The 27027-nt window shown below is 44.2% G+C and overlaps 1 protein-coding gene across 2 annotated transcripts in view; it reads right to left on the bottom strand.

Annotated features, from left to right (window-relative positions):
* Positions 1-27027, bottom strand: part of DENND2B (DENN domain containing 2B) — a 1017138-nt gene that overhangs the window by 681716 nt on the left and 308395 nt on the right. The window contains exon 2 of one of the 2 annotated variants that reach the window (XM_086955999.1): positions 21454-21548. The gene's annotated coding sequence lies outside the window, so the exon portion shown is untranslated. Of the gene's footprint in view, positions 1-20416; positions 20666-21453; positions 21549-27027 lie in introns of those variants that run through there. The other variant, XM_086955998.1, reaches the window with a different exon arrangement.

The raw sequence follows: 27027 nt of genomic DNA, 5'->3' as shown, positions 1-27027 counted from the left end.
CTATTCAGAGACGCCTTTGCATCTCTGTAAATTAGGCCGATAATCTGCATTCTTGTTTATCCTACTTCTTGTTGCTGTATCTGTCAGAAGCGCCTTGAGACCTGACGGTGATATGGCGCGATATAAAACCCAGATAACAAAAACAATAACATGGGCCAAAAAGGACCAAAGGTACGAATGGTTTTGCATTAGCTCATTTGTGATTACCTAATTGCTAATCGCAAATTAGTGAATGCAAAGCCAAGGGAACCAAACGGCCTAAGCCCCCCTGAAGTACCCAAAATGAAGAAAATGGGCATATGTGCACTACATGGCACTTTGAAAACTGCATTTTTGTGCATTGTTCTACATTTGCACATGCTTACCATCAACTTGAAGCTGATGGTAATAGCGTTTCTCTAAATGCACTTTTCGCATTTAGGAAATGCTTCTTACATGTGCATTAGTGATTTGCAAATTGCGCCTCTCTTTTTTTTTTTTTTTTTTTGTCCTCATATATGTCACCAGATTCTATATGCTCTAGATGGGTCTCGCTGTCGCCTCCTATACTGACATTTCCGAATCCGCCCTGGGGACAGTATCAAAGCAGACAGGGATGTCCCAGAGGTAGGTTGTTTTCCTTATCCAACTCCCCTGAACCTATGATGGAATACTTCAGGCCGGGGGAGGACAGGACCGACACAACCTCTGGCATAATCATCGGACCGTTTACTTGTTTGACCAGACCTCCAGTTTAGACCACATATTCTCAATATTTCCATTGCGACCGACCATGTCCATCTTGCATACTTCCATTATGTGTTTTAAACATTCCACAAATCTAGGAGAGGCAGCTGACTTCCATTCTTTACAAATTTCTCTCCTGGCAATAACCACTACATAAAAGATAAACTGTGTGTCTAAATTATTAATGTTATAGTCGTTAGGTAAACCAAAAAATACAAATCTGGGTGAACATAAAGTAGTTGTTGTTAATACCTCGCCCAGGAAGCCAACTATCGCTCTCCAATAATCCTGAATCACCGGGCACTCCAAAAACATGTGAATATCATCTGCTGCGATGTAGTTACAGCGGGGACAGTAATAGTTGTTTTGCGTTATCTTGTGTAATTTGGCCGGGGTCCAATATGCTCTATAACCTGTAAATAAATGATTACGCCTTAAATTGGCTGGTTTAATTAGCCTCTGGGATAAAGTGAAAGAGTCTGACCATATTTTACTGCGTTCTTCAGGGAGTTCCGCTATTCTGTTTTCCCATAGACTTGTCAGTTCAAGATGTAGATTGTTCTTTTCATCAGTAATTAACAGCCTATACCAGAATGATACTTCTCTAATCCACCCCCCCCCACAAATTGCATCCAAGAGTCCAGTATCTTTTTCCCGCTGTAGGTTCTGACTTGACCACCAAGCGGGTAATTGGTAGTATTTAAATCTGGTCAGATGCCCGTTTGTGAGTAATGTTAGGGAGTTCCAGTCAATAAGGCCCGAATCTAGCCATAAGTCTCCCCATTTTAGTATTCCAGCTGTTCTCAGAGGTTGTGAGAGCTGATCTTGAAGACATAGAGGTGTTCCCGGAGAATCCCATATTGGGGTGTGCGTGTGATAGTAAGGAATACTCAATACCTTTCGAATAAACCCCCAGTTTTTGAGTGCGGTCTGCAGGATCTTAAGACGGATTTTTAAAAAAAATTCTGGTAGCCGAACTTGAATAGAAAGAAGTCATGACCATTGGGTAGATCGTGAAGTAAATCCTGGAACAAACGGCCCTGTGAAGATGCATCTAATGTGTTTGCAAGTAGCCTAAAGTTTTTAAAGTGGAAAGCATGACAGTATAATAGTAAATCCGGAAGGGCTAGACCTCCGATTCTTAAACCCCTCCTCAATTTTTTCCAGGCTATCCTAGAAGATTTACAGGCCCAAATAAATGATCCAATCTTACCCTGGAGATTAGAGATGTCTTTCAACGAAAAAGATAAAGGGATGGAGTTGTAAAGGAAAGTCAGTTTGGGAAGAATAGTCATTTTAATAAGATTAACTCGGCCATAAATATTTAGTGGCAGGTTACCCCATCTTAATGTTTTGGTAATGTCTTTAACCACTGTCTGCCATCTAATTATTGGTATGTTCTTTAAATCTTGAGCTAAGTAAATTCCCAAGTATAGCATTTTTTGTTCCGCGCCCTGTATGGGGATATTATTATTCCACCCCATTATCTCTGTTTTCTCCTTATTAATTTGGTAGCCTGACAGTTTTCCAAATTCTTCTGAAAGGTAAAATAGCCTGGGTATAGCTTCAGAATGGTTAGAGGTATACAGGATGAGATCATCCGCATACAGAGCAGTTTTTAACATTATGTTGTCACCTCTAATACCACAAACAAAAGGCTCCATATAAACATCAAACAAAAGAGGGGATAAGGGACAACCCTGTCTGGTACCTCGAGATATATCAAACCAATCGGATAATACCCCATTTACCAAAACTTTTGCCATTGGATTATGATACAATGATTTAATACCCTTGATGAATGTTAGGGGGAACCCAAATGCCGTCATTGATAACAGAAGGAGAAATATTAAACCAACTAAAGAAAATGAAGCGGTGGAAAGCGGCAGGCTCAGATGGGCTTCCGGTCGAGATTTATCTGGATTATAAAGATCGGCTATTATCCTCACTTATCACACTCTTTAATCTTTTACTAACCCACGGCCACTGTATTCCCCCTTCTTGGGCTGAAGCCACAATAATGCTTATAGCAAAACCTAACAAAGACCCCAAGAAAATAGAGTCGTACAGACCAATTTCTCTTCTAAACACGGATATGAAACTTTATTCCGGGATCTTAGCAACTAGACTTGCGAAGATAATAAAATCTATAGTACACACTGATCAAAGAGGTTTTATCCCAGGGAGACAACTAAACAAACTAAGTTTTCAAGCGATAGGGGCCATAGACTACGCTAAAGATAAAGATCTTCCGCTCGCCTTGGTCGCGATAGACGCGGCCAAGGCCTTTGATCAGGTTAATTGGAAATTGCGCCTCTCTATTTACGTTTGCAATTTAGGTAATCGCTAAAAATTGCAAAAATCTAAATTGCGAATCCAAAAGCCTTTCATACATAAGGAAAGGACATTTTGCATTTGCAAATGGCCGAACTTTGCGATCTGCACTGTTTGCAAATGCAAAATGCCTTCATACATCTGGCCCTAGGTTTTTTATACTAAAAGCACTTAAAATTGTGCACTTGAGCTATCACCTCCAAAAAATGGGAACAATAAGCACAGACAAAAGTATGCTCATGGATGGTAAATAACTACACACTAAAAGTAGATGGATTAAAAAAAAAAGCAATATAAAGATAGGTCCTGTAAAAAATATCATGTGCCTCCCTGCCCCCCACACTACGCATTGTCATCACTAATATGTGCAGGGCGTTCGCGAGCTAAGACTTCTGACCTAGTGAGGCCATTATTTCGATACACTCAGGACAAACCACATGTAAATCTGTCCGCATTCACCCCTACAAGAGTGACATCAAAGGCAAAATCATAATTTTGAAGTTAAGGAACTGGAAGGCATATAATATAACCTATTGTTTTAGGGAGCTGGTGTGTTTGCTTTATCTCCCACACAAGCTGAGCAGATTACTATGGCTCCAAAGTCTCTGTGACTGCAGCTGTTCCAGTGTTTCCCTTCCATCACTGGCAAACACAAAGTATGTAAAACCACTTTAAAAGACCTTGAAGCAGTCTGCCAGGAGCCTGCATCGGTATGTTCAAGAGCAGCTCTAAAATAATACCTCCAGGCAGTGTATACAACAGAACTTGTGAGACAATCATGGAGTCCTAGAGTAAGGAAGAGAGAGAGAGCATTGTAACGCGGTGGTATGCAGCTTCCTTGGCTTGGCTCATTCAAATCTCAGTGGAACAACGTAAAATATTGGGATGCCCCATGAAGGCACTGAGGGACCCCATAGACTCCCACATCTCACAGATATTCATAGGCCTTGGACCTGAAGGGGTACCCCTCAGCGTCAGCTCCTCGGTTATGGCGGTGGAGCTTTGCCCCCTGCCTGCTAACTATTTTATTATAATTGTATTTTTCGCCAGTAGCCGCATCTGGAGGGTGGGGCCATACGAAGAATGATGAAGGAGTGGTGGGCACTGCTGTCAGTGCGCATGCCGATTTGGCCAGCAGTCTAGGCCAGCCAAACTAACATGTGCACTGATGTGTCTCCAACCCAGCTGCGTTGCTGGGTGTTATGTTACGTTATGTTATGTTATATGGTGGATTTCTATAGAGCTCAGCTACTCCGAAGAGTGTCCCAGCGCTGGAAGATCCTCAGTCATACCGAAGGGGGGCGGTGAAAGAGTTACTGAGTAAAAAGAAGAGTTTTGAGATTTTTTCTGAAAGCCAGGAGATTGTTAGTCGTTCTCTGAGATAAAGGAAGAGCATTCCACATCTGGGGTGCCAGGCGCTTAAAAGAGGGGCCCCCACACCGGGCACGCCTAATCGTAGGTGTGACAGCCATGGCCTGAGTGGAAGATCTCAGAGATCTGAAGGGTGTGTAGAAGCTCATCCTTCTCTGAAGATATCAGTGGAGAACAACAGCAGGCACAGGCTGGCAGTTCCAGATGAAGCACAAAACCAACCCGCTCCACCCAATCCCGACATTGCTGTCCTGGGTATTACCAGCATGAGAGCAGTGTCCGGATTGGTTTTAGGGTATTCTGGGAGCCTCAGCCTGTGCACAGCGAGCGGCATGCAAGTTCTTTTTTTGCTGTTTGATTTTTTGTTTGATTTTTGGTCCACTCACGCTGTCCCACTGCTTTTCCCTGACCCCAGCCGCTACTGGTAACCCTTGCTCCACAATTGCTGGTGGGCCCGATGTTACTTTCCTGCCATATCTCCTTATTTATGTATAGGCTAGCTTGAGTCTAGTAGCAAAGTGGTCACTGGTTTCAAGTTAGGCTGGCTGATGAGGGGTGTTGCCCCGACACCGGGCCCAGGATGCTTGTTTCCGGGTCATGGAGGACCTGGCTTGGTAGTTTGGGCTGGACTGTTCCCATGTGGCACAGGGTCAAGACTGACTTGCATATAGCCATGTCTGAACTGGGGTGGCGAAGTGAACTAAAGAATGATGATGGATTCAACCCAGATCTGTGACTGGGGGTGAGTGTCTGAAAAGTTTCAGCGCTCTGACCATCATCTCCTTGTGTTTGATACATTTTACGAGCCACACGTATGTTTCTTCTGCAGTGTTTGGCAAAGGTGAAGACAGAGATGTTCAAGATTCTGATGGGATGAGAACTTCTTGTGATTGCCAAAGAATTGTCAGTATTCTAGTGGCTCAATTACGATAAACAGTCAGGAAAAGCACTCTCCTTAGGATAAGAAGAACGTCTCCCTTTTGCACTCTATACAATGTTCAATTCTTTATTCCACTGGGGAAAAACTTTCTTTTGCAAATTTCAGGTGTAATCAATAGTTAGTTTTATTCCATTACTTTTCAAGTATTTTCTTAGGATGTCCATCAACTCTGTTATTATTATGTCATAATTACTGGGCAAGTTAACCATACAAATTCTGTATGCCCAATGCATTTCGGGCACAGATGCCTTTCTTCAGGGGCTGTATTGTAACATTCCCGGTCGACTTTTAAACTGAGTATGGTAAAACAGGTCAACGCGGTCTCAAAAACAACACGCTTGTGTTTTTTTACCAGTGGAATAAAGAATTGAACATTGTATAGAGTGCAAAAGGGAGACGCTTTTCTTGTCCTAAGGAGAGGGCTTTTCTTGACTGTTTACACATTCCTCATACTCACGGGACCAACCCGACAGAACCACCTACCACCTTCTTTACCGGAACCTACTCATAGGAGTGCGTCCTTCTGTTTCCAGTTTCAATTGCGGTAAAGACATTTACATCTAACTGTTAAAATTCAGTATGTTCTAAATACAGACTTTTTTGTGTGTAAGCAATTGTGATTGAATCAATATGCAAATAATTATGACATGTATTGCAGTTGTTTGGCTTACTGTTTTCAATGTCCATTCATTATCCCAGACAAGAGCTCCCCAACATCCATAGGAATCCCCAGTAATTAATGAGTACAATATTAAGTTCAGGGCCCAAACTTGTCGTTGGAAACTTGCTGCCAGCAGTGTTGAATGTCAGCGTGCCGAATACTAAGACTGCCTACCCTGATTCCACCGTGTGCCTCATGACTACACCACCGTGCACTCGCCGAACCTTTATCTCACTCTTGCACCTTCTTTTTTATCCCCGCTTTCTTCCTTTGTTACTGTTTTTGTGTCTTTCTCCCACACATTTGAAGGCTCGCAGTCTTTGTGGTCTGATGGTTACATTCTCGATTTTCATGAGGTTCTGAAAGCAGAAGCCACATCTGTTTAAACTTATTATATTGATGCTCAATGTCATACATTATTTTTCTGGCGCTGGTGCTATCCACAGCTTGGAACGTTATCTTAATAGTGTAGGATGGCCTGCCTGTGTCCAGACTGCATCCATTAGTTGTTTAGCTGTGGGCAACCGGTGACTAGCCCAGGGCTCAATTTCAGCCAGTGGATGCTGGTGGGGTAAACGGCCCTTGTTTTGGGGGACGGGCTCTTATTTTTCCCCTACAAGGTATTTGTCAAGTTCAAGAGAGGGAAGAACGCACATATCTGAAACACTGAGGAAGAATAAGATGGCAGAACCTTCCCCAATATAAAGCAGGAACATGCAAGCATGAGAAAAAGTGGCAAGGAGTGTCTGGTAGTAGATTAAATTCTACTGGCCCTGGTAATTTACGCGCCGACATTTAATTGCGCTGGCCACCGGCTTCTGAGAACAGCTTTGGGCAGCAACACTCTTTCTTTCACAAATTAAGCACTGGACTTTCCAAAAAGTTCTTGTTTCTTCACCATGTGTGTTGAGTTCTTCTCCCTGAGGTCTCTTATATGGGGAACCCCACTACATAAAGCTCACTATGTGCTTCATTCTACTGAGAACTTCTTTCCAAAAATGTCTCAGCCTGGCACATGACCTCCAGATGTGTATGGAATAACCACTCAGGCCGACACAACCCCAACATTCCACCTTCAGGCTAGGATAAATCTCTTTCAGCCTATGTGGAATGTCAACTTGTCAGTGATATATATATTTGTATCCCGGTTCCCTAAATAGAACATTATTATAATTCCAAACAGTATCTTCCCATAATTGCTCTTATTCCGAATTTTGAATTTAAATCAAGCAATGCTATTGGTCTATACAATTTACAATCCCCGATGTCTCTGCCGGGCTTTGGGTTCAATGTGATGTCTGACTCTTTCATCGCTGGCGTAATCCCTGTGGCGTCTGTAAAGGAACTGAATAGACTCATCAAGGTGCAGAGCAGTACCCCGTCAAAGGATCTACAAGAGTCTGCAGTGAACCTGTGTGATCTTGGTGACTTTCCTCATTTTAAAATTCTTCTCTAGCTTCATTGTCTTCAATGGTCCTATTTAGATATTGTTTTTTTCTCCTGTGTAAGCGGAGACAGTTGGCGGTTGACATCCCTGCAGGTATGTGGCACCCTCCCCTTTGTTACCCCCCTTCAATGTATAGACGATCAAAACAAACAACACTTTACATGTGTAATGCACAAATGATAAATAAGTGAAAAAATACAATGCACTACATAGGCTGAGCAGTAAAGCTGCAGAACTGATGCAAATTTGGTGGTTCTTTCAAGAAGCAATTTCTATGAAAAATGTGCTCTATGTAAAATGCTGTAACCAAACACACCAAGCTTTATTCATTCATCTAGGGCAATGCCCTTCAAAGTGCACCACTGGACACAAACAGTATTCACTCACTATTCTTCTGCTGAATGGGCAAGGCTTATTGATACACTTTAACACTTGGATTTTTCTCAAACCCTATGACTTCACTGACGTAACATTGAAGGCAGCCCCCCCTCCCCCATTCTGAAAAAGATCTGTCACGTAATTGCATTAATGCCTATGGTTCAAGTCTCAGGCTTCCTCCTCTGCAGATAAGTAGGTGGAGAGCAGACTCAACTCCCATTGCTTCGAGGAGCGTTGAGGCAGCCTGCTCCAGCCAATCCTGGCGCTGCTCTCATGCTGCCGCATGAAAGCAGCGTCGGGATTTGGGTGAGGAATTGCATTGCTGCAGTAAGAACGCCAAGGCACTCTCGAAGACCGGAAGAGGCAAGCCAGTGGAGGTAAGTGCATCTTTATTTTTCAATTTTATTTTCATTTTCAGCCTCGCCCTCAACGTCAGTCATGTGGTTGTCCCATCAAATGTTTAGGGTATCAGCCGCCACTCGCAGGCACTTCACACAATCTCCATGTGGCAGGTATAAGGGTGAATCATGTCCCCACCTCCCTCTGGAGCCCTTTGTGGGTCACAGGGAGATCAGACCTGCTCTAATCTTTGTGCCAGTCTGGGGGTCCCAGTGCCCAGACTCTGTCCTTTGGCCCATGGCAGAGACGAGGTTGTTGCTTTTTTTTGCTGTTTGTTTGGTTGGTTGTAAAGTAACAGCATTCTGCCTAAAACTGCCTCAGGAAGCTCTGACGCACTGCAAACGGAGATGGACGGATTCAGTGATTAAAGAGGCGTTTGCAACATAACCCAGAGCTATCGGCTGAGAATGAGGTACAAATGTAACAATGCACTGCCAACAGGCACCTAACTCTGGAGGCAAACAGTGAAAAGAGGCTCGAACCAAGAGCATTATTCTGATACACTGTCAGCTGGCCGTCTCCTGTATGCATAGTTTAGTCTCTGCTAACTCTGTATCACATCCCTTCAGTTCGGGGCATTTCAAAATGTATCACATCCCTTCAGTTTGGTTCTTAAACAAATGTATCACATCCCTTTAGTTTTGATACATATTGATAATATAGCACAACCCCTTAAGCTGGGTGCCTGCTAATACTATATCACAGCCCTGCATTTTTAAATGTATCACATCCCTTTAGTTTGTGGCCTGTAAACAGTACAACATTCCTGGCCTTCTGTAATATTAGTGTTAGGAGAATGTAGGTCTATATATACACCAGGCAGATTAGAGCAGGTAGAATGCGGACCTCTTTGAAACGTGATCAGATATTTTTATTTTTATTTTTTATTCTATTCTTATTTTTAACCCTATTGTTTTAATGTTAGAATTCTATTTTTTAAGTTAAATCTACCTGAAAGAATTCTATTTTTTAAGGAAAACCATCTGAGAAAATAATAAAAGGCCGTGCCACTGTCGCCATAGCTACACTTCCCATTTCCGGGTGTGGTCCAGAATTGCTTCCGGTGAGAGTGCCGCCAGGTGAGTGCACGTGGCATCCGCAGAAAGGCAAGAGAATGGGGAAGGTGCGGTGTTTAAAGAGTGTTCACCGGGCACAGCCTGCATTGCCCTGGACGGGCCGTGTGACTCTAAAGCGCCCCGAAGCCTGTGTGCGCGGAAGTGAACACGCACCTTATCCTCGTGCACGCTCCTACCAGGGAAGTCATGATGAGCTAAAGTACGAGGAATCCGTGCACCTGCTCTGGCCTGCCCAATATTTATACAGGGCAGGGCCCTTTTGTAGCCAGCCTTTCGCCATTGAAGGCGGGCTACTCCTCAGCCACCCGGGCACTCCGGTGATGGCAGCACACCACCACACCTGCATATCCAGTGATGCTCAAAGTACGGCCCGGGGGCCGCATGCGGCCTCCTGACCCACACAAGCTGCCCCCTGGTCAACAGCATGGCTGGGCTGTTCACTCGCCTCAGCATTAACATTAAATAACGCAAACTATAGAGGGAAGCATTTAGTTAGAGGTTAAGCGAAGTTAAAGAAAGGTGGTAACTAAGGTGTCTCGAACCACTTAACGTTAGGAACACCTCGATTTTTAAAGACTTCCTGCAACAAACATGTAGAAATATGATCGTATCTTTAAAATGCATCAACATGCAGAACCGTTTCTCCCTAGTACATGAGATTATATCAGTGCGTTGAGAAGTATAATTTTAAAAGCCATCGTTTTTAAATATGAATTTAGAAACACATTCTTCCCCACACCCTGACAATTATCCAGATAGTGAACTAAGAGGCCCGTCAGATGTTTTGTGCCCCTTCTGGGTGGCCGGGGTTCCTATTCTACATGAACAACAATACAATTTATTAAATCAACCACAGCAGAAGGTTGTGTACAGAGCACATCCCGAAGTCAAGCATTTTGATGTAACCCTATATGTAATAATAATGGAGAAGAAAAAAGGAGGGAAAGTGAAATACAAAAGAATACCTAGGATCACACAATTTGGTATAGTGGGGAAGCCATGATTAATCCCAGGTTTTCTGGTTTCACATTGTGCAATCCAGCTCTAGATATATAGGTTTTGCTTCATCTGTACCTAACATACCACCTCCCCCCAAGCAAGCACCACCCTACCCATCCCCCACCTACCACCACCCTGCTGGCATCAAGGCCCTCTCTCACATCACAGAGCAAACATGTTGGCCCCTGGGGAAATGTTTGCGAGTGAGTGTACCCATGTCCTCTAGGCACTCCAGATAAACGCCAGGAGTGCACTACATGCCAGAGACCCAGCTCAGCGCGGCCATTTTCATTTGTCGCCACCGGGCCAAGTTATGCATCAATAATATACCACTGAAACAAAACCGCAGCGCTATTTCTTAATCAGTACTTGAAGGCCAGCTCTGATTTACATACAATGGCATTTTGTGCTATTTTTTGCCATAATGGTTTTTTTAATTATTAAATGCTAAAAAGTGAGATCAAGTTCCTGCCAATACACACAACTGGTTATGAGCAAGAGGCTTGGGCCCCCGGGGAATGTAAGTCCACTGCGTGGTGCTCGTTGATAAAGGACAGCGCTGAATACTATCGGTGAGGGGTCCCCATGTATACCTCACATGTGTGAGTGAACGTCCCGCAGGACTGCACGAAGAGGCAACAGCACAACCCCCGCGCCGTCATCACTCCCCGATGGGCAGCAGCGTGGGTCTGTGCCAGTCTGGAGGGTACCTGCTCACCCAACAAAGGGTTCCTTCAAGGGAACTCTCTGGTCTTCTGGGAATGCCCCCCTGCTGAAGACAGATATGTGCACCAGGTAGAAAGGGCTTTTGTTGAGAAGAAACGACTGCAACAGAAGAGGTACATGCCGAAATCTAGCTCCAACAGAGATAAGGAGGAGCCTGAAATATACCAAACTACAAAGACAAGGAAGGGGGGAAAATGTAACGCTTTTAGATTATAGATATTGTTTACAATTAAGAAAGTTGAAGGGCTTTCGTGGGCGCGTGGATCACTGGCAAAGGTGAGAGTCGAGAAATAATTCTATTGAATTTGGAAGTTTTCCAATTCTCTTTAAAGGGCCCCAGCATAACTCGGTTCTTTGAATTACTGCCCAGTTTCTACTTAATGATATAGGCCAATTTCCCTTATTGATTCTAGTGTAAAGATTATGGGCAGAGTCCTATTATCAAGACTGACCCTTATTTTAGAAAGTAGGGGTATTTTATCTAATGCACAATATGGTTTTAGATCCAAGAGAGGAACGTTAGATCAGTGCCTAAATTTAGAATTAATTCTAAATAAGTATGTAGTCGGCAGGGAGGGGTCCTTATACATGGCCTTTATGGATCTGTCATCGGCTTTTGACCTGGTCAACAGGGCAAAGCTGTGGCGGATCCTCCTGGCCATGGGTCTCGACCCCCCTTTGGTCGAATACCTGGCCGAGTTACATAAGGACCTTCTGACCTCGGTCAGAGTTACTCAGGACGGAAGATGCACGTGTCACTTTAAGTCGGAGAGGGGGGTTAGGCAAGGGTGTATACTTGCTCCCCTCCTCTTCACCTTATATATCAACGACCTAGAGGCAGTAATGATAACAGCCCACAGCGATATTCCGCGTGCGGGGGAGACAAAGATTCCTGTACTCCTGTACGCGGATGACGCTGTCCTCCTGGCACGCTCCGGAGTCGCGCTAAATAAACTTCTTGCATCCTTCGGGACTTTTATGTCATCTTTGGACATGAAAATTAACACAGACAAATCACATGTAATGATTGCTGGCCCCGCAGGAAGGAAAAAAAAGTCACTAACTTTCTCCTGTGCAGGAAAGGAGGTAAAGAGAGTTTCCTCCTTCCCATACTTAGGTGTCACTTTTGACGATAGGGGTACTTGGGGCCCTCAGCTTTTGGCCAAAAGTAGCGCTGTCGCTAGAGCGGCCGCAGGGCTGCTGGGTTTTGCCAAAAAGCTGGGTGCTCGCCCAATGGAAAGCATCATTAAAGTTTATAATTCCAAATGTTTGTCAGTTGCCCAGTATGGCTCGGTAATCTGGGGATATACCAGCCCAGCTAAAATACAGATCGTAGAGAATAAATTTTTGAGATCCTTGCTCTCTGTCCCCCAATCAACTTCGACCTTTGCAATACACACAGAGCTAGGTGTGGGCTATATCTCAGACTTATTAAAACTAGCTCCAGTGATTGGTTGGATAAAAACATGGCTCAATCAGGAGCTAACTTTAAATCACACCATCCTAAAAGATTGCTTAGCCCTGGATAGAGCCCTCCACATTCCCTGGTTGAGATACGTTAAAATGCAGCTTACCCTGGCAGGTCGTCCGGAGCTTTTTTGTTCTCCAGAAGGAATAACTTATGGCGATATAAAACTAGTTAAAAACACCCTGACAAATTTATACGCCATGGAAAGGGAAGAAGTAGAGCTAAAAAAGACTATGGTAAGGAAACATTGCACGCTCTCCTTAGCCCCAGGAATGGAACCTTATCTCCTCTTTACCACAAATTCCTATCACCGCTTTCTCTTAACGAGATTTCGCTTCGATTTAATTCATTTTGTACTAGGCAACTTCAAATCTTGGTCGCGACCCGAGGATGCCGATCCATGCGACTGTGATCACTTCTCGACACAGGATACGATGCATTTTATTATGTTCTGCGGACATTACACTGAGCTCAGGAAAAGTTATTTGCTCCCTATTTTACGCCACCAGGGCTTCATCCAGGTTAAACCAGCCCTGTTGTTCTTGCAGCTCCTCCCCAATGTAAATGTAGCTTTTTCAGTGGCTAGTTTTCTGGTTGCAGGCGCACGTAAAAATAAGCACCGCACAAGGCACAGGCACTTTATCTTTGACAAATGAATTTCCTCTCTTCCTTATTTCTCAAATGAATTGTGCTTAATAAACCCTTCTTTTTTTAGCTTTTTTAGATATTTATGTATGTTGCATCGTGGCTTATCTGTTTTATAATATTGATTGAATGTTTCAAATTTGATAAATTGTTATCTGTGCTTCAATGAAATGTACTGTAACCAGGATATGCAAAATGCTTGCTCTTTTATGATTTTAAATAATCGAATAAAGAAAATTGACTGACTGACTGACTACTTAATGATCTGTCTTTTTCCTGGAAACAGCTCTCTAATCTCACACCTGCAAGGTATCTCTCATGAAGGTCACAGAGTGAAACTGGCCAAGGACATACTTGGAGGCTGTCTGCATTTGACCTTCTTCCTGAGGGCTAAAAGGCCCCTCAGTAGGCTAAACCTGATGTAATGTGCTACAGTATACTGTATGTGAAACAAGCACTGGCAAAGCCAGTAGGTATTGCTGTAATGTGCCAAGATGTGCACAAATGTGTGTAGACTAGTTGTGCCATGCAGTCCCTCAGTGCAGATTTTATTCACAGAGCGTGCGGTTCTCTGGGACACAAATATTTTAAACTTAGGGAACAAAAAACATAAAACACAGCAGTAGCCCACAACAATGGTCTCTTTATTCAGGGTGTGATTACCAATGTGGGTTTGGCAGGCTACCCCTGGATGCTCCATTCACATCCTTCAATGCATGGCACTCGCTTAATTAACTCTACCTGCTTGTCTGTTTTTTTTTTTTTTTTTAAGTCCTCATTCCACCAAAAGCTGTGCAAATAAACTTTCTCAACCCATTCCGTTGTGGGCGCCCGGGACTGACGTTCTTGCATTAGCCTGGGCTGGCCCGCCTTGCTCCTTTATTCCGAGGCATGGTGTAATCATAGGACTGGCAGGGCCTTAGACCAGCCTCATTTCTCTTCCCCATTCCAACAAGGGATCCCACACCGTGCTATTTACATTTTGTGCCAATCCAGATTCTAAACGTGCAGTACTAAGTGCCGCCCGTAGCCAGCTTTCATACAGAGGTGGGCTAGCATCCTTCCATAATTTACATATCTCTCTGCGTGCAATTAAAATAAGACTACGAAATAACGCCACTTGTGCCCCCCTTAATAAACTAACAAGATCAGTGTCCAGCCCAAAAAAACTCTAGCTATATTCAAGCTCACTTGTGCCTTAAAAATGCCCTCCAGGGCCTTCTCCACCATAGACCAGAAAGGACCCAGAATAGGGCAGTCATAGAAAACATGTATGTCATCTGCTTCGACTAATCCACATCTTGAACAAGACGGGGGCATTCACAAACTTCGCAATCTTTTTTGGCGTGTTATAAAGCCTGTTAATGGTAAAAAAATGATTTTTCTTCAGGGAGGCTGATCTAACATATTTGTACAAGATATGGAGAGATGTGTCATAAAGAGCAGCTGATGCATCTTCCAGCCTAGAGGAATTCCAGATTTGATACATTGGGGGGGCCTCCAATTCCTCCTCCAACAGCATTTTTCTATACCAGAGTCCCGCTTCCTTCTTGATTGGACTTGGGGGTTGAAGAGCAGACTCAATATCCCAGTTCCCACCCATGTTCTCTCTCTCAGCGGAGAACCAGGAGCAGATCTGAATATACTTGAATCTAGAGGAGTCCCCGATCTTCAATCTCAAAACCTCCCATGGGAGAACCCCCTCTGATGTTACTATATCTGACTATATTGTTATCCCTGCTCTCCTAATAGGGAGAGAGAGACTATCGTCAAAACATGACAGCAAACCCGGGGAGTCCCAGATTGGGGCGAGGTCTGAATAATACTTTATGCCCCATCTCCCCTTAACTCTAGACCATACTGAAAGTGCATGTTTCAGTACCTTTAGACGCACCTTTTTGTAAAATGTTGGCGCACCAAATTTATAGAGGAAACCAGGACCGCCACCCTCTTGTTCCACCATTGTGTTCAGTACCCGCCCCCAGTTGGAATCATCGGGCTGGTAAGGAGGCATCGGATGTTTTTCAGTTGAAAAGAAAAAGCATATCAGAGAATGTCAGTAAGCGCGACTCTCCCTGCTTGTCTAATGCTGAGGCAGAATGGGCAACTTAAAAAAAAACTGAAAACACATCGGGTTCCTTAAAAAACAACATTGAGTCCATTCCCTTGGTAAAAAGACAATGGTATCGGTGATGCTTGACCTGCCCAAATGTGAAGACCTACCAGTGACATCCACGATTGGTGAAGGCAAGGGGAGGGATTTAAGATCATTGCAAACCCCCTGTATCCACTACACGTGCATCATGTGTGATGCAAATGGGGTAACAAAAAAAACAACTTTAGGCGAGAGCTTTAAGGGGATATTGGTGGTACCGGCAAGCTGTTTCTGCAGCTACTGCAGGGAAGAGGAGAAAGAAGCTAGCCCAGGGCCTGGAGGTGGAGTAGCATTCCGTTTGGGGGCTTCGAAGATTGGATCACTCACCACTGAGAGACTGGTAGGGCTCTGGAGCAGGAAGAAGAACCAGTCTATGTGTTCTGGAAAGTGCTGAGAGTTCGAATTCGCTGGGAGTGGCAGCTGGGCAGGAGGGCAAAGAGAGTTAAATGTCCATTATGCTTTTGTGAGCTTTGGACATGGATCTTTGTCATGAGGGACGTCTACCAAGACGTAGGATGGACATCACTGTTCATCCATAGTTAGCCTAGGAATGCTGAATGAAGACCAGGGAGTTTCTTCCAACAGAGGGTACATTCAAGCGCTTGCAAGTAATTTACAAGTATCAATTTTTTTACAAGTGGTGAAGGAAAATAATAAAGTGCTCATTAGGAGTCCTGCACAAGTTGTAAACATGCATTGTAACCCAACCACCATACATATTACAATCTATCAGCTTTACAGCTCAGTAATGCTGTATTACTGCATCAGTAACAAGGTACAACCACATCCTGGCATGCAAAGACTGAAGCCCCGCCACAGAAAGATGCTGATGATGACGGCATGCGCTGAAAAATGCAGAACTGCACAGTGGTGAAATACTGTGGGCTGAGCCCCAATGCCCACATGAAAGTCATAAATCAGGAGGTACTGGGTGGTATTTAATTACTGCCTCTCAGTATCACCTATTGATTTATCACACAATGCTAAATGGAGGGCTACAGGGGTCTCATTGCCAGGTACACACTTCTAAAACAAGAGCGAGATTTACACTCACAAACATTTCCGTTCAGCCCAAAAAAATATATGCTTTGGGGAATCTGCCTCAAAGTTTTCAATACCAGCAAAAAAGAACACAAATTGCACTGATAATGACATGATGGAGAATGCATGTCTGAAAATAGTCACATTTCCTGGCGACTGTGTTTTGCAAAGCGTTTTTTTTACTGCAGGAACTATCTCCCCTTTTAACAGCGGAAGGGCTTTGAACTCCCAAACAGACAAGGCTTCTGTGTGGCCATTTTTAGACCTGCAGACATCTCATTTCAGCTCATCAGCATCCACCAACGTCAGATACATTTTTCTCAGTGAATTTCAGAGCAGAAAAACATAATGGCTTACACTCAACCCAACATTATACGCCATGACGGAAGGGTTTGTGAACATTCTTTGGAAACACAAGGGTATTGTGGATTTGTTGCTTTCCGCTTCTAGAGTGGAAAGTCATTGCACTGCCTTTCCAGCTCAGAATCTGCAAACTCAATGAGCAAAAGCAACAATGGGTCTTGATAGGCCACGGCCTTTGTTGTACCAGTGCTGATGACAGCAGCCAACACTGAAAAATCAGAGAAGCAACTGATCAAAATAATTAGGGACCTCTTGAATCTAAAGCTGACTGCTTACAAAACTAAACTCTCTGCTAGAGATGAGCTGGTCCCACTCCTTTCTATAGAATGGCCCACATGATGCTTCTTGTTACTATGGTATGTATTTTTGCGTAGCACAGAATTTGCCAATTATGTCGGCTACCTCAGTGTGCTTGGCGAGGGATAGCAAAGTGAGGGTTAGTGGAGAGGGAACATCAGAGTAGATTTTTGACTATAATGAGGTGCCTTTAAACACAAGCAACAAAAAGAAGAAAGCATGGATGAAAAAAAAACAGCAAGATTGAGATAAAAGGCCAGGAAGTGTAGGGTGGTGGAAGAAAGAGAGAGGTATAATGGATGATGAGTGTGACAGCCTACTTAGGCATTGCGACTGTCCAAATGGTCAAGGCCTGTTGTGACTTTAAGTCCCTTTCCATGTCTGTGTTGTACTCCCAGGTGTGTGAGCAGGTGGGATCCAGCACCAAGATGATCTCCATACACTGAACAAAGCTTGAATTGACCTGGTGCGCAACCATCAAAACCTCTTCAAAATATATAAATAGATACCAACGAGGTGCACTTGAATTTGTAAATGCGAGCGATTCACCCATCATCATTTTTTAACCACTCAAATGACCATAATTAAGGTAAACGGTCACCTGAAGCGCTTTTGGCTTTAGCTAACGAAGCAAAAACTTCACCATCTGTGTGAAAGATTGTATGGCAGTTCTATCCAAAAAGATCACAGTTGTGTAACTGCCTTGGAGAGACATTTAGTTTAAAAAGTATTTTTTATAGTTTATAGTTTTCCCTGTGTCCCACGTTATGTGAATCCAAAAAAGCAAACACGTGTTGGTATCTGTAATTGATAGCTCAGAAACTACTTTTAATGGGCATCAAATTCATAGTTCAATAATTTTAATAGTATTTCAAAGGGGGTCCTACACTGAGTGAACAGAATAGTTTTAAAAGTTCACATTTTGTCTACAATATAAAGCAGTACAAAACCTCTAAAATATTCACTTGTGGCAACAACAAAAAAGTTTACATATCTTGCTCAACACAACGCCCTAATAGACAAGAAAACCCCCCAGATCACTGCCCATGTCTCACAGTGGTTGCAGACTATGGCCAAGAAAGCATAGTGCGCCTGTAGGCATGCTAATGTAGCATCCTTTGAAACTTTGAGGCCAGACATCACAGCAGTATACGAAGTAGGGTTTTAGTCCCTGTTACATCACTGCTTAAGTTACGACCTGGTTCAGAAGAAGAGCCAGGAACTGGTCTTTCCTCATATGGTACTCTGGTTTATCTGTTTGAATGCGTGAGAGCCTCCCCTGTGCGAAACAATGTTTTTGCTCATTTGTGTCAGCGCCCAAACAGGACCAAAGGGGGTACTTTTTCAGTGTAAACATATTAATTCTAATTTTGTGAGGGTCTGCCCACCTGCTTCCTACCCTAGGCGGGATTAGCAATGTTGTTACTGGGTTTTACCATCTTTGGCATGACACAATTGCTCCATATGTTCCCTATAGGGCCAGTGAGTTATGATTCTGAGCCACAAGTATGTGTTGATCTTTTACATGTTCACAAAAGGCCTGCATGCTGCTTGCTTCCCTGACACATGAAAGAACATCCCTGAACATTAGCTAATGCGGATAACTGTCTTTCATCTGTCTGGAAAAAAAGAAGTCTAGACAAAACACTCTTATCGGGTGTGTTTTTCCTTCAGCTGCTCGGAGATGAGCCATCCTAAAATGGAAGTTATGGATGCTGGTCGCAGCCGAGCTTCCCCTCAGCTGCATGCCCTCTTCTGTCTGCACACAACAATCATAGCAGGAAGCGGAAACCGGCCGCAGTGTCCACGAGGCCCTGGCCGGCGGACGTCAGCCAATGGGAGGCTCCTGTCATTGTTCAGGGGATACAAAAGGCGCTCTGTTGGGAAGCAGCAAGAAAGAAGCCGAGAACTTGCGGCCGGTCCAATAATTACACTGGCACCAGAGACAGGAACCTCAATCAGCGCACCGCAAACGTGTCTGCTCACAAGAAAAGGCAAACGACTCCGAGTTAACCTCTCCCCAGCCAAGCACGAGCTTAAGCTCCGTTTAATTAAGAAAGTATGTCAACAACTTAACTCAGAGAATGGGCATGAAGGGCAGGAAGCCACCTTTGGGATTGCATTATATCACAGCTTGTTGGTACGTGTTTTCCCGTGCATATCTGATAATAGCTGAGTTAAAACTATATATGTTCAAGAATTGGAAAGTTACCAGAAAATAAATTATTAACTAATAAGACAGGAAACGTGTTATGAAACTTAAAAAATGAGTGTGAGGATGGCACAACAGCAACATATTTTGCAGAGATCTGAGGCGCTCTTGCGGTGGCATAAAGCGCTATACAGCTCACCAGCTGCTGATGACGTCCTGCCATGAAGAGAAGTGCATCTTTTCCCAGAGCGGACTTTTAAGATAAAGTGTGTACTTTCCATTTTAAAGTCTAGGGTGTTTGGCCGGACGCGTGATTTCTGCACGCTCCTTAATATGACATTAATTAAAACAGTATTTTGCATAAATACGTGCCACACCTATCAGGTGTCTTGTGACAGGTTGGAAGAGGCCTTGGCATGCCTTTACTTTGAGTTGTGTTTTCTACTTTCTACCAGAAGTACCGGGGGTGACTTCCACACAGAGACATGGAACAACTGCAAAGGTATTTGCACATTCGCCCGAGAGTTGTGTCTGTAAGCCATGTACACGGACAGACAGACCTGCATTATTTGTAGTCCGGTTCAAACAGGAACAGTGAGCAGCAAGCTTCCCCCGGGGGAGTTTCAAACACGCTGCATGACATAGCTCGCAGCTATGCGTTCTTGTGCCCCGGCCCGCTGTCACATGTAATGTGAGCAGCTCCTGCTGGAAAGGAAAAAAACACTAAAAACTCCAGCTCAAACACCACTGCCACATCCTGCACGAAGCAGCTGTATAAGAAGCATTTATCGCAGAGAAATGTGAAATGTGCCAACGAAAAAAGCCCCAAAACAGTGAATGCGAAGAAAATGCCCAGGCTCACTGCGCAGCCTCGTCAGCCGCCCTCTCGATTGTGTTCTGAAAGTGTTCTGTTCACTGCAAGTCACAAATGTGTTAAAAACAACAATCATTCTACTTTTTACAACCCGGCACATCAGTTTTTCAAGGAAATATCTGCGATTGGGCTGCTTTCTGTCCACAGAAAAAGTCGCTCGTTCTGTTAAAAAGACGCATCCCTGATCCAGAAAAAAAGACAATATTGTATTCCCTAAAAAAAAGTTGAACTGTTGCCTAATAGGATCCAAGTGCCTGAGGCAGCGGCATGACATCACTCCCCGAGAGAGGCAGCCAGCGGTGCGAGCTGCAGGCGGGGTGCACAGCGGAAACCTCAGGCGAGGGAAGCGGGCGTATGACTGTACCTGGGCCGGGCAGCGCTCCCCCTGCCGCGCCATGGTCCTGAAGGCGTCCAGTCCCAGCCGCGGTCCTGTCCCCCTAGCTGCGGTCCCAGGCACCCAGCGCTTCAAGGTCCAGTACCTGCCGGGCTCCCCTCCGCTCCTGCATGTGACCTTTCGCGGCACTCTTCCCGAAACAACTGATTGCAGGAAAAACTATCTGGCCGGGCAGTTGTCATGGTGACTTGTTTCAGTGCTCTCGCCTCTCTCTCTCTCTTCTGCACCCTTCTGCCCGCCCCCTCTTGTCTCTCTCCCCGCCCTCCCTTTCTCTGCTACACCCCCCAACTCATTCAAACTCACCGCCACCGCGCCAGTGCAAACACGCATCCCAGATAAACCCTGCACGTCACACTGTTGTACACATCTCCCTCACACTAAACACACCACATAAACACACACCACACCTAGGAACAGCCAACACAGCGCACACAAATATATGATCCAGTGACACTTTCAAACACATCGCAATAAAAGCACCGCTCACCCATGCACACACAGCAGAGGCACACAGACTACATACAGCATGAAAAGTGAGCACAGCACGCACACACGTGTAAACCTGCATACAAAACATACTACACCATAAACTCACACGCACCACACCCGCGTATACTCGTATACACAAAACACACAAGTGACACTTGCACTAAATGTTGATATGAACTCGTGCTTTAGCAGCGTGGTCTCACTCAACGAAACCTTTCTTCCTGCAATCGCTCCTTCACGCCAATCAAACAGGGAAGCTGATTTTTGGAGCCCATTGTTGCTGTGCCGCTTTGAAGGTGTTACTTGCCAATGTCTACCCTGCTTTATTTATTGTTTTGTAATATGTGTTAGGTGACGGTTTACCTAGAACAGCAACTCGGAAAATTCTCAGCGAAGTACCAGTGGGGCGGCTTGCTTTTTGTAGTTCTGTTAAGTTATTTTGTTGTCGCTGTGATCTTTTCCCACACTTCCACAATCACCGAGGAGCTTTCCCAAGGCACAGCCCGCATTCTTCTTACCTTATTGTGAAGCAGGGGCCCCGGTAGTGGCTTAATCAGCGCAGGTATTCACGGGGACCGGGCAGGACTTCCTGTATTCTTTCATCTTTCTGAAACTGAGAAGAAAATACTTTGGTCAGGAATGCGCAATCCGCTATCTGACGGCGAAGGTCGCAGAACGAAACAATTGTGGCTTTAACAGACTACACATGGGTACAACATCATGGGAGCACCGGGGCTGGGAACACTTTTTTATTGACTACGGTGATCCAGTGCTTGAAATAATAAAAAGAGAGTGTATACATTTTTAATAGTATAACTTAACCTGTTCAGAAGAGAAAATTGGAAGTTGCGGAATTAATGTGTCACCCACAGCGCCAAGACATAATGAACACTCGATTTATTGTAAATGAAATATTGAGAAATATTTCCCTGGTCAGACACATCTCCAGTAGTAACAGATGCACCTTTGAGCCCATGCAACTCAATGCATCGTGCATAAGCTCGCACAGGCACCATCACCGCAGAAACATCAATTGTCTAAGTCTGGGTGGTGAACTCTGCTCCGCTCGTGGAGTTTGCAGAGTTTTTCGCACTCCGCGTTACACAGAGAGTTTTTTTCCTCGCTCAAGGTCATCAGTATCAAGTTGGCAAGTGCAAGAGAGGAAAGTCCACCTCCCGGCGAGATTTTTCCTTATTCGCGCTTGTTAACGTCAAGTTGGCGAGCGAGGGAAATCAACCTCCCGGTGAGATTTCTCAACGCGGGCAGTCGGATTTCTCAATGCGAGTGGCCGCGTATGCTCGCGACTGCTCACATTAAGAAACCGTCCGTTCGCATTGAGAAAGCTGCTGCTCGAGTAGAAAATCTACTCGAGCGGCAGAAAGGAAGCAGCGCCCTCTTGCGGCGACTTGTGCTGTGCACAATGCCATTCGCGAGGGCACAGTGTGGACAAACACCTGGCGCTGAAAATTACTGCAAACAACATTTTTCTAACACACTCCACCGCTTGTGGAGGTCCGCGCATAGCGACAGAGTTTTTTTTGCACTTTGCGGAGTTAACTCCGCGAACTGGGCCCAGGCTTACAATTGTCATCAATTATAAAACAATGGCCACATCAGTCACAGCTGTGCCATGAGGTACACACATCACGTACACACACATACACTGATATCAGCGACTCCTCATATCTGCAAGCTGAGCAGCTGAGCAGCTGAGCAGCTGAGCAGCTGAGCAGCTTCGTGCGTCTGCGGGGAGGCATAACAGGAGCACTCCATATCAGTGCTCCGCGGGCTTTTCGCTAGGGTCGAACTATAGAAATACCATATACATACATATAGATATACCACTGGGCCATCTTTCTCAGCCCAGCCACTAGCGCATGCCATGCCATGCATTTGGTACTTCTGGATTCTGGGGCTATGGGCGGGCAGTGGTTCAGCTCTTCTGCCTGCTCCCGTCTACCCTTGGCTCACCAACAGGGGTGTGAGTGCCCAGGGGCAAGGGAGGCTGATCCTGTTCTGCGTCATGGCCTTGATGTTTCCATCCATCTTATTCCAGTAGCTGTGCAGTGTGCACTCCTGATTCTTGTGACTCCGAGCTGTCCTGGAGCCCACACATAGCTTACCCACAGATGAGCAGCATTTCCTTCTTTCTGACTGTCTTGGCATATAGTTTGTTAGCTGCACGATTGTCAACTCCACCATGGCTAACCATTTCACTGCTGTTTCCATTGACCCTGTCATCATTTGCCCTGAACTCCCTGAAAACTACTAGACTACTAGCTTGCTGCAACCATCTCTTTTGAATGGTGTTATGATTATAGCAGCCATGTTGAAAGTAAAAATGCCCAACCACTTTTTTCATAAATATTCCTGGCAAAGTGTATAACGATCAGTAGAACTGAGCGCTTCCATAATCCCCTTGCTTAAAATAATGGTACTGTGTAAATAGTTGTTTTGCAATCAAATCTATTAAACTGTCTTTTTGCAAACTATTAGTATGCAGCAATAAAAAATGTAACTGTCTCCCGCATCCAGGACACCTCTATTCTTAAGATATTGCGTGACTGCCTCTCAGTAATTTGTTACTATCGCAACAGGTATCACCATTTTAATTGAGTGGATACAAAATGCATGGAATTCAAAAGTTTCAGAAAATCCATAGATGGGGAATAACCTTTTAAGAGTCAAGCTTGTCAAACACACAGTAATAGGTGCTCCCTTATTCCTTGTAGGAGGTAACCATGATTACTATGGATGTTTCTGTGTACATGTAATGATTGTTCTCTTGGGCACTCATATTCAAAGGCTATCGAAAGGTTCCATAAAATCTAAATGCCCTACGTTGGGCTCCATGTTGTGTAAACTAAGACTCCGGCTTGGTACTACAAGGGTTGGTTTTCCCACCCATGGGTGCCAGAACTTGGTCAAGCGCAGAAACGCTTGAGTGTGAAAGTCCACACAATCCCGGTCAACATACCTGTGTATGTGGTGTTCGTGCTTTTTGGGTTACTAACAGTTCCTCAGAAGGTGTCAGGGACACAGTGGTAATTCAAACCCAATTTCGTTCTTTAGAATATCACACACAAGTACTGCACTAAGAAAATACATTTTATATTCAAATGCATTCATTTAAACAGTCTCATCCTGTTGCTTAGTACATGAGTAATAACTACCCAAAATATAATTAAAATAGCACGTATGCATGCCACCAATAGCGAGAATAATATGACAATTTCTAACATCGTTGGAATGTCATTGGTAACCTAGCACACAAAAGACTACTTCTATGGCTACACTATGATAGCATGGAGTAGCTAACTTGCATCTAGAGTTTCTTGGGATTCAGCACACTGCATACTTGTTTACTACAAAGAAGATCTGAATATCAGACTTCAGCCAGGAGAGTGTTCCCTCAAAAGGAAAACATACATTTACTGGGCTCAGCTCCTCTTCTCTTGAAATTGGCTCATTATTAGCTCTCAGCAAGGATGAAAGGATGATGCAGCAGTATGGCCTCCTGCCTGTCTCTGGCAGGACCTTGGGTGATAATCTGGGACGAAGACGTCTCTAAATTAATGCCCACTTCATGTTTTTTATTTATAGTATTGGCAAAGGACCTTTTTTCTACATTGGGGAATTTATAATTAATTCCGGACATGATCAGTATGAACCAGTATAAACCAGTATGATAAAAAAGTATATAAATTCAGACCACATTTATAAATTCACTGTTTGACTTTGAAATATAGATGACGAGAACGTTTCCCAGGCTTATTTCGCCTTGGTTATTTGTTAAGTTCTTTGTCTTGCTCATTTGACACTTTTACATGTTCTTCGAGAAATAAGGATAGACCATTTCTAGTTCACAGGTAGACAGGCGACCTTAGTGATGGGGCACAAAAGGAAGCCTGGCCTTTTGGGTCTTTGGCATTCAAACTGCACAAAAAGACAGAGCTTCCACTATTTTTTTTGTAACAATCACTGGATTAAGTCACAATGAATAGGGTCTATAACTTTTTTTTTCACGAATACAGACTATATGTTTTTGGACAAGTGACCTAAAACTCATTGAAATATTTTGTTCTCTGTGACTTATGGAAATGGTACCATCTTTTAGCTTGATCTTGTTTGGAATATCTAATGAGCTCCCTAATTGGTCTCAGAAAGATTGTTAAATAATTTCTTATATCTTTTGTAATTGATTGTCATCCACATCACCATGATTTAGAGTTCATGTTGACACCATAAATTTACTTGACCAATACTATCAGTCCATAAATGTCTCCATATAAACTTTTTTCACTTCTATGTCTCTGGAGTATTGAAATAGTCAATTGTTTATCCCACCAGGAACGATATAATAATTAATCTTTAACAGAAAAAACTGTATCCACCAGGTCTGGCAAATATCTAAACCTTTGTCCATTGATTTGATTGATACAATATGGGCCCCTCTGCCATTTTAAACATTATCACCATGTCCCATAGGTAACAAATCATGCCTTTACTTTGGGTTTCTTATTCATCCTCTTCCTCCAATAACCCATTTGAATTGTCGCCCATTAAAGTTCGAGAACAGAGTAGGTTAGCAGTCTAGATGTTGACCAAGTGAAACTACCTGGACTGGCAGGAAAGGGGCAGGAGTAGGGGTCTGCCCTGTGGGGGGAAAACGAGGGTCAACTTGAGGAGTCTTACTTCTCATAAGTGAGCAGTGTAAGCCCACATATGGCAACACAATAAAGAAAGAAGAATTAATTAAGTTCTTGATGTCCTCCTTTGACTGAAAGCTGTCATATCTCCTGCCCACTCGCAAAAAAGAAGACTACTAAGGTGGGATCCACAGTGAGCCATCCGGAGCCACAGATAAGCCACTAATACTGTGGCAAGTAACAGGCAAAGCGCCACAGCACAGGACACAGTAGGAGCGAGTCAACACTGAGTGTGATCCAGAAGAATAACTAGAATCTACAAACAGACATCATTAAGGAAACCCATGCCACCCCCAGCCAGCTCGAAGAGGAAATGAGCAGCACAAGTTAAGTGTGACCAAGCTGTTACTAAGATATCAGCATGAAGCTCAGCATGCGTGAATGAACAGCACGAGTAAAGCACACCCATGCTAATATTAAGGAAATCAGTGCCCACAAAATGAACAGTACAAATGAAGAGCAACCATGCTACTATTATTGAAGAAATCAGTGTGAACACCCCCCATCCAGCGCAACTTAGCAGTACAAATGTCCCTAAGTGGGTCCAAACACAAGTGAGTATCATCCAAAGCAAGTGATGACATAATATTGCACAGATTCCCACTTAAATAAATGGAGAACCCTTACCTTATTCACCCCTTGCCTGCTAATGAGGAGCCCAGCTCGCCATGAGGCACAGTGGAGCTGGGCTCGTCATAACGGCCGCGCCACTCCCACGCGCGATGAATTCCACGCCTGTGCGGACGTTCCACAGGAGTCGGCGGAGTCATGACGAGCTCAGCTCGTCATGAGCACAGCTACACTGTGCCTCATGACGAGCTAGGCTCGTCATGAGCACCGCAATGCTGCGTGGCTGCCCCTCCCCCCCGCATCGTGGGGGAATTACCCCTGCGGCTAAGGAGTTAAGGAGCTGTACACATGCAGCTACAGCAGAGGCCATCTTGAAGTCAGGCAGCTACAGGAAGATCTTTTGAAGTCTATGGATCAGCCAACTTGAAGTCAGGCAATCTGGAAGAAACCTATCGAAGTCTATAAAGCGGCCATCTTGAAGTCAGGCACCACCAGAAAACCTATTGAAACCTATGAGGGGCATTACAAAGACAGGCACACAGCCGAAACAGCAACATTTCACCTTAGAACCGCGTAGACCCAGGAACACTGACAACATATGCCGCAGACAAGGAACAACACCATGCAAGGTGACTCAATATGGCAGAACAACCTAAAAGTAAAGAAATAGAAAGAACAATGTAAACAGTTAGGAAACCCTGAAGAGTGTCAACGCCATATTTCTGACCCCCGGATCAACCACCCCTCTTGACGTGAAAATCCATTGGACCAAAGTGGAAGGAGTGGCTACACAATTTTGAGAAATTGATACAC

Source organism: Lissotriton vulgaris, chromosome 2_1, assembly GCF_964263255.1.
Source record: "Lissotriton vulgaris chromosome 2_1, aLisVul1.2, whole genome shotgun sequence".
Lineage (NCBI taxonomy): Eukaryota > Metazoa > Chordata > Amphibia > Caudata > Salamandridae > Lissotriton > Lissotriton vulgaris.
This window is presented reverse-complemented; position numbering and strand designations above follow the sequence as displayed.